Source organism: Lonchura striata, chromosome 4, assembly GCF_046129695.1.
Source record: "Lonchura striata isolate bLonStr1 chromosome 4, bLonStr1.mat, whole genome shotgun sequence".
In the NCBI taxonomy this organism is placed as follows: domain Eukaryota; kingdom Metazoa; phylum Chordata; class Aves; order Passeriformes; family Estrildidae; genus Lonchura; species Lonchura striata.
In genome coordinates this window covers 9,180,383-9,189,210 of record NC_134606.1, presented here as the reverse complement: position 1 = coordinate 9,189,210, position 8,828 = coordinate 9,180,383, and the positions used below count along the sequence as shown (strand labels likewise).

Here is an 8,828-nt window from a genome sequence, read left to right as displayed (position 1 = left end):
AGAATGCAATTTACTAAAATCAATAAATCAATGAACAGATTTCCCCAAGATGTTTCACTCCCTGTTCTAAACGGTTTTCAAGGTCAAACCAGATAAAGACCAGAGTAACCCGATCCCATCTCAAAGCTGATCCTGCTTAGAGCAGGAGGCTGGACCAGTGAACTTCCCAAGTACCTTTTGCCCTGAATTATGTTTTGTACTCCTGCTACGCAGCTTTCCTGGGTTCAGCCTCTGATTAAAGAGACCGAGTATCTTCAAGTCTGGCAACACAGATATGCTCCCATGCAGTCTTCAGAACCAAAACTCTCCTTGCAGGCTCTCTAGCCTTTAAGTATTAAAGTGAGAAAGTTATTAACCCTCTAGCCCAGTAAAACTGAACCATCAACTCCATGATAACCTATTGCCAGATGCTGCAGCAGCTTTGAAAGTGCACCAGCAAGATGTGCCCTTGGAACAGCATTGTAAATGTACTAGAGAATATCTAGAACGATGGCCAGGCTGTAACACGTGTGCTAGACTTCCTGCCAGATTTCAGGGCTCACTAGAAACCACAATCCCTGTGAAGTCTGCAGCCCACACTTCACCTCTGTTGGGCTGATGTACCAGCACAGCAAGCAGGGTGGCAGCGGGGGCATCTTGCAACCAGTGTGGCCTCAGTCTGCCTCCTCTAAGTGTCAAACTACACCGAGTCATACAGAATCCAAATGTGAAAGGGAAGCCAAAAACCTCTGCCAAATGCCTGTTTCCTGATTACTGGTGGCCAGCCCTCATCTGGGTGCAGACCTTCCCTGACTGCCACCTCGTGTCTTCTGAAAGCACTGCCAGCAGGAGCAGGATGCTGCACCAGGACCTTTCTCTAGAGCTATCAGTCTTTACTCTGTTAAACATTCATTTTCTTAACCAACACGGAGCAGTGCAATCAAAATTTAAGCCAGACTTGTAAAATTAATTTTTTCAAAAATCAGTTCCTGGCTAGCAGCACGCCGGGCTAATTGCCTTAATGAGTCAGAACTCTCTTTGAGGATCCATTGGTTGTCGCATTTATTTTGACAAGAATAGTATCAAAATACATTTGCACTTTTATCGGTATATGAAAATTCACCTTTTTTTTTTTTTTTCTCCTGGCAGAGTGCAGCTAAATTCTGCTCAAAAACCTCATCTGTGCTTTGAGGTATGTCCACTAAAACACCACTCATGACACGCCAGGGACAAAAAACTGGAAATTATTTTTAAAATGGACAATATTTAAGATATTCCAGATGTTGATCCCTAAGCATCTAGTGTTGGCAATGGAAAACAGCAGTGGAAGACTACAGTGAACATAAAACAGGAAGCCCACAAAGCACAAACTTCTGTACTGGCCACATCACTCTCACTTGCAGGCAGAGTATTTGCTTTCCTGGGTGGCTTTTCCAACAAGGGACTACCAGAATGCCACCATAAAAGGGAGCAGGTGTGTTTCAGTGACTCATCCCAGAGGAAAAGCAGGCTATAACTTCCACACTTCAAAAGAACAAGAACCACACAAATTATTTTTGTTTCCAAGCAGTGAAATTCAGATGTAGTACGTTTCGAAAGCTCAGTACCCAATGTAACCAAGCTTCTGACTTGGTTATACAGAAAAGGGCAAACCAAATCGCACCTAGGTGAACATTACCCTGAAAAGACAATTTAACTTTTCAAGTTAAGCTTTGGGTCTCATCACTACTAAAAATAGGTACATCTTTTACAATCCTGGCAAAGTCCACTTTAGCTGAAAACACAGCAAGTGATATGATTGATAATCTTCTGGATAGATAGTGGCAACTCTTCAATGATCCTAAAGTACCACACACTCATTACAAAAATCCAGCATCCAATATTCTTTCTTTTTGGTTATAAGGAAGATTATTTTCTCACCTGAAGGCCAAGACATGAGAAAATTAGTAATTTCTTTTTCCAGACAGTGTCAGATTTCATAGTGAATTTTCATTAAACACATTTAAGAGGCAGCTTTTAATTCTATCAGAAGTTATCCCACCAGACCAAGAGTTTAAACATACCTGGCCAAGCTCTTCACATATACCTGTTATTCTTTGTCTCTGTTTGCACAGATTATTTTAGCTCCCTCTACACTTCTCAGCAGGAAATGGCATGTACTAGCTGAATTAGCTGAGCCCATTCTGATCTGATAATAGGAAGTCAGCTCACTCCCATGCAAATAAGTACATCTGCTATGAGACAAGGATCCAATGCAAAACTTGCTGTTGCTGATGAAAGCTCTCCATTTCTTTCTATTAGCAAAAGTAAAGTGAACCAAGTAATGTGCTTTCCTGGAAGTTTATTTCTAGCAGGTAGAAACCATCCCAATTCTGTAAAGTCCACAATCACTGCTGCAGATCATTTATACCATAGCTGAACACCTGAGGTCTTTTACATTTAGAGTTTTTTAGGCATAAAAAGTATAAGCCAGATGATTCACTTCCTCCTGTATCAGATGGTGATAGTGTACCAGGTAACCAGTCCGTGCAATAGTGATCTCAAAATGTAACCTACACCACATTAATTAGCATTTAGTATTCCCATCACTTCACTTACTGTTTCTTCTAAACTTCTACATGACACATTTCAGATGAAAATTCCCTCCATGAACCTGTTCCATGATCTAAAGACCAAACACCTTTCAGGAGTACAAAAGAAGTATTTAATTGTTTTAGAAGTACAAAAGTGATATCAGTTTTAGGGTCACTTCACAGCTCCTATTCCCAGAAAGAAATGTGGGAAATGTGTGTATGATGGAAAACAGCAACCAGATTAACTCAATACCCTGATATGGTAAAACAAAAGACTGATGTACTTAAGCCAGCAGCTAGAGGTGAGACCAATCCATTGAAAACTGAGCACTAAGGGTTTGGATTGCAATTTGCAGCTGTGGGATACATGCTTCTTGATTGATGAGAATCTACCAAAAGATTAGTACAGACCAGGAAATCCACAGCTCCTATCCATCCCAGCAACTGCCTCCTCCAGCACAGGACATACTGTTATTGTGGTAGGAATGAATGAGATAAGAGAGAAGCACCAGACCCCTCCTGTTTCCTCTCACCAAATGCTGTTTAAAGAACAATGAGGAGTTTTACTTTGTTCTGACCCCACCAAGGTTACTGACAACATGGTCTGACTGCAGCACAGGGCACTCCATCCCTTTTCAGTGATGTCACTGCTTACACGTGGGAAGAACACCACAGCACGATGCTGGCACTTGAAGCATGTGTGAAATAACATTTTAACTGAACTAATTAAGCCCTCTAGGATTAACTCTGAAGTTTTGCTGTCAAAAAGCCTGAGGAGAACATTACTGCTTACATAACCCAATCACTCTTCAGATATTTCCAGGGAACCTCAGCCACAAGGTCTGTAGGAGCAAGAAGGATCAATGTGATGATCTGGGAGGTGGTGAGAGTAAACGGATGAGAAGAGAACACATAGTACAAAAATCACCACAAAGCAGGAATATAATGCTTCCCAGTGCTTCTCCTCTCTTTTACCCAGTGACAATTCTTGTCTAAATCCTCATGACATAAGACAGACTAGTAATTCAGCCATAGACTTGGGTCTCTGAGTGTCAGTGTTCAGTTTCCAACTTCATTTCAGAGATGCACTGAGCTGAGGTAGCTCTGAGGCAAAGCTGTTTCATTTGTGTGCTGATGCTTCTTCTGTAAAGTGGAGACAAGCTGCAGTTGCCTTCTTTCCTTGCCGTTTTTCCTGCCTCACCTGTTTCAGCTGTAAATCAACATGGGACACCAGTGTCAGCCTGGAGACATCTTTACCACAGTTCAGATCCTCATCAACAATCCTCCTAGGAAACACCAATTCTCAGTGCAGTGATACAGCTACTGGATTGCATAGACCACAATAAACCAGAAATACTGTCAGCTGGTTAGGGCAAAAAATATTTAAGAAAGTGATTAAATTAGACTCCTTCACCAAAAGTAAGTAACATATTCCCAAAGAGTCAAAGACACAAAACCTGGTATAAAAATTTACAACAATCTTTTCTACATGCTTTACAAATCAAGTTGAAATTAAAAAAGGAATTGCTAAAAACTTTATAATGAAGAAAACAAAGTATTTTTTAAAAAGTTACTTTGAAACAGCAATTTTTTCCTTCTTCATTTACCCTCAGCTACCTAATATCAGTTATCATACAACATACAGCATGTGAAGTTGTGCAGAGCACAATACTTGCTCAGCATAGCCTTGAAGATCTTATGAAGTTTAGCCTATGAAATACTACCACAACAGAAAAAATAATATTGAAGAGGAAGCAGGTCATCTCTATGCAATGCTTAAGCCTTACGCAGTTAAAACAATGGTACCTTTAAGACCAAAACTATTTTAGATCATTACATTAAAACATGGCATCAATATTTACACATGTAACTGAAGTAACGTGCTTGTTTTTCATACTTATGCTGCATTATCTCCTGCAATCTAACAGACAGAATGCATTCCAGGCTATACCCCAAAAGATTAGGTTTTGTGGTGGTGTTTTTTTCCCCTCACAGTCATTTCAAAACACTATCACTTCCACAATTTCTCAACCAGCTGCACTGCTTCCTTACTGGGTGACTTTTGTTTGGGTGATTCTGTATTACAGCAACATTCAAGGTTGCTTAAGTCACCAACAGCCAAACATTATGAAGTGTCAATTGACATCAAAACCAAATCCAAAGCAGAGATGATAATCTCCCCATCTAAATACGTATGAGGTGCTGGTTTATTTTTTTAAAAAGAAACTGTGCAATAAACAAAATCAGCCAGCCAGCCTGGAGACTGCAATCTGCAACTGTATTTGAGTTCTAACTAGTTTTAATAAATGCTTCACCCACATAATCACACCATGTCATGCTCATATGTTTCTGGTATGGGAAAAGGGAACTGGCAGGCAGGTCATGCCAGACCTCCTCTCTCCCTATACCACATTATTTAAAGGATTCCAACTCAAGGAGAAACATACCTTTGTATGGAAATGACTTCAACTTTTTAAGGCTTCTTTTCCATGTTTATACTATCTGCATGCATCACACAGATAAGCATGTCCTAGACCAAGGCACTGCCAAAATTTATTGCCAGTGCCTAATCCTTTCAAGCCCTCGACTCCTACGCCTAAAATGTTCCAAGGCACGCAGTGATGACATTCCTGTTGCACAAGTGTAGATTAGTGCCCAAAAAGGCATCTGCATGAGGAAAGAGAAAGAAAAAAAAAAATAAAATCAGGCTATACTGGTTAACAGTGACAAAAAAGAAAGACACAAAGTTCAGACCACATCAGAACACACCAACTCTTGCCAGTAACTGAGCTGTGACCAGTCTGGATTGATGAACTGGTAAGATGGGCTAAAAATGGATTTCAGAAGAGTGATTACAGTAATGATCACAATTGGAGGTCTCTATGTGAACTGAAATGAAGAAATATCTTGGAAGAGATTAAGAGTCCTGATGTGGCAAGATGACTGACTCTCATTCTCCACCAATCAGTACACTGACTTGCTTAACTCTTGCATTTCCACACACCTCCTAATCTAGCATTACATCCCCAGCTATAGCTCTGCAGCAAATTTAATAAATATCTGAAATCTCTTATGACATTAGACATACATTTACATAACTCTTCCCCCAGTCTCAACTACCTGTTATGCTTCTGTACCACTAAAAATAGCACCAAAAGACAGAACGGAGAAGCTGAGTGACATACTCAGAGCTTTCTCTGACAGGCTATTCAAGGAATTTCTTTGCTTCATGTTAAACAGAAGTTCTCAGAATAAGGAGCATCAGGTAACAGACTCAAGCCCTTTACCTCGCAATTCTGTTCTTACCTGTTCAGTTTATTAAACCAGCTCCTCCCAGAATTACACTTCAACACTGCAGGCAGCCCCAAAATTTTTATTACTACTATTTTAATAACACTCCCCCAGTCAATACACAATTTCATGCCTATTGACTCAAGGAGCATAACTCATGATACAGAAAGGGTAAGATTTTCTGCAAGACTGACTTCAGAAAGCTTCCCCACCTGGGGAAATATGCAAGTATGGCCAATGTAAATGACCAAAATGGTCACAGGCAGCTGCAGAGAATGAATAAAATAATTTCACTTTAAACCACAAAATGGCTTGGGCAAGTGACATGCACCACAATTACATTACTGAAAAGGTTCATTAATTCTTCAAATGGACTTTTCAAACAAGAACTCAGTCTAAGAAGGAAAGAGACATCATATTTTAAAGCTTTTAAGACAGATTGATGGCAGAAAAAGGAAAATGCAGAAGGCCCATATAAGATAAATGCCAGTAAACTGCATTTTCACTGCTCTCTTCAGAAGGAGATGTTTTTTTACTTGCTAACTAGAACACAAGGACTTTATCTGCAACCATTACAGAAAGTAAGAGTACATCCAATTAAGAAATCTCAGAGGTGACCTTGCATTGAATGACAAAGATGACAGTACTTTGCTATGTTAGGTACTAGGATACCAGGGTGCACTTCCCCTTCCATTTTCAATACTTCTACCCACCACACCTTACAGTCAGCAAGTCTACACAACTCTGCCTCTGCTCCCAGCCTTGAAATTTCACTCCCAAAAGCAAAGAGCTCACAGCCTGATACAAACAACATATGTAAGTGAAGAGGCTGATGTACCGTTACTTAAAACGTCACTTTCCCTGTTATTAAGACTGTCCCAAGAGGACCTCTCTTGCAAGCTGGTTATATCTAATTTGCCCTCAACTTAATACAAAACAAACCATCCAAAAAAACCATGAAAACATCAATTTAACTGCCTTTAGCAATACTGTGGAATTTATTTAGTGGTTGAGCAATTGTTGGACAAAAATTTGTGTCAGGTCTCGCAGACAGACTGTATGAGACAAGGTATGTATGGTCAAATATTTGACTTCAAGTGACTTGATTCCTGTTTTTACCCTTTTGGAAGAAGAGGGCTTTGCTGTTTATAGGTTTCCAGTTGAACCAGTCTCCCAAGAGCTGACACAGATGAGTGGATTGAAGCATGAAGTCTGTTGAAGCAACAGCAGGCAGCAATACACTCATCTGGTCTAAGGAGCTTAGCTTTTCTACTCCAAACCTCTGGATTTGAATCTTGTATTTCAGCCACAACCAAAACTACTTTGGACAACATCATGTTGCCTGCATGCAACTCCTCTGCTCCCCCTAAACCAGCACAAGCCATTGCAGCAACTTAATTTGAGTGAACAGGCTGTTTAAGGGAAACCAGAATGGGAAAATAAGCCCAGACATCTTTTCCTCAGAAAAAAATCAAACTTGTGTAAGCTGGTTGAGTGACATACTTTGGTGTGGAATGCATGTTAGTTTATGCAGTACCAGTGATAATTATTTGTGAGTACATCAGTATAGATTTTTATTTATTCTTCCATTTAATGCTACATGTCTCTTTCTTCACAGATATTGCACCTGCCCACTGCCTCCTCTCTTCACTGACAGCAAACTGGATGTAAATGTTATTTACTTACATTTCAATGTCACATGTTCCTTGCCACTTAATGAGTCTGAAATTGTCAGCCTAAGGGTGTCTGAGATCTTCACTTTATTTTTCCGTTCAGCTTCCAGAAAAAAATGGTCAAGGAAAGGGAGATGAAGAGTTGATATGAGATTCCTGAGCTCTCCTCACTGGCAGAGGGTTTGTCTTTGGGCAACTTCTAGAAAAGAAGTGTCCAGTAGATCCCTCTATGCAGATTGCTGGACTGCTGTTCTTCTGCAGCACAGACACACTGGAAGGAAAAGGTAGGTTAAAGAAATATCCAGACTACACACCCCCCGCTCTTCTGGCAACTCTGCCCAAGGAGCCATTAACAACACAAAAAGGACTGCATATTTCTCATAAAAGAGCAGTGTTAAAGGCTATGGACCTGTGATTCAAGTATGAAAAACCACTTCAAGCCATTCCAAAATGAGACATTCAAACTAGCAAAAGGTTTTAAAACATCCTCAAGAAAAACCTATCAGAGAGGACGCAATCAATATAACTTTCGATTTTTTTAGAGAATAGAAATTGACACCACCCATTTTAAAATCCCATTTATACTTATCATTTCTATCAGCAAACCAGTAAAAAACTCAAACACAGTTACAGGAAAACACAGGTTTACCTGGCATGTTTTGTAACATGGGTATATGAAGATCTGGAGTGCATCAATGAGTTTCTTTCAGATCTCTAAGCACTGAGCTACGAGAGGCCCAAGTATCCTAAAGACAGCAGCAAAGCTGAAACTAAAGACACAGACCTGTGAAGAACAGAAATGAGCCCCCTACCCCCCACCCCCACCAAAAAAAAAGGGCTGGCATTACTACTTCTTTGTTCACTGGAGAAGACAGAAAAGAAAAAACATCTTCCTTCCAATGACAGTTCACTTACATCAGGTACTTGAAGCAACAATACAAAATACAATATTTTTATGATTAACAAAATGACAAATAGGGTAGCAGCTGACAGATGTTGTTGGCCATTAGGAAGGCATTGAAAATCTGGAAAACTGGAATTCTTCTTAGAAGTCTTTTCTGGTGAGCAGGAAGAAGAAAGGAGAATCTCAAATCAACACTTCTGTGACTTCACTTCAGAGAATTCCCCTATCAAAGGTTTGAGTCTTCAGATTTCCTGGAGGTTTAAATAGAAAGAGCCAAAGACAACAAAGATGCCACACACCTAATCTTACTCAGATGTATGTGACAACAGAACAAGCAGATTTTTTTTTTTTTAGACTAGCTTCTGCAATTGCAGGTTGTACACCTTCTGGGTGTACTGGGCAACGTGT

The 8,828-nt window shown here is 40.0% G+C and overlaps 1 long non-coding RNA gene across 1 annotated transcript; it reads right to left on the bottom strand.

Annotated features, from left to right (window-relative positions):
* Positions 1 to 1,016: 1,016 nt before the first annotated feature.
* LOC110481896 (uncharacterized) lies at positions 1,017 to 8,336 on the bottom strand. The gene is made up of 3 exons (XR_004148175.2): positions 7,530 to 8,336; positions 5,000 to 5,219; positions 1,017 to 3,762 (listed from the first exon to the last, which is right to left on the bottom strand). It is a non-coding gene; the product is annotated as an uncharacterized LOC110481896 (long non-coding RNA).
* Positions 8,337 to 8,828: the final 492 nt, after the last annotated feature.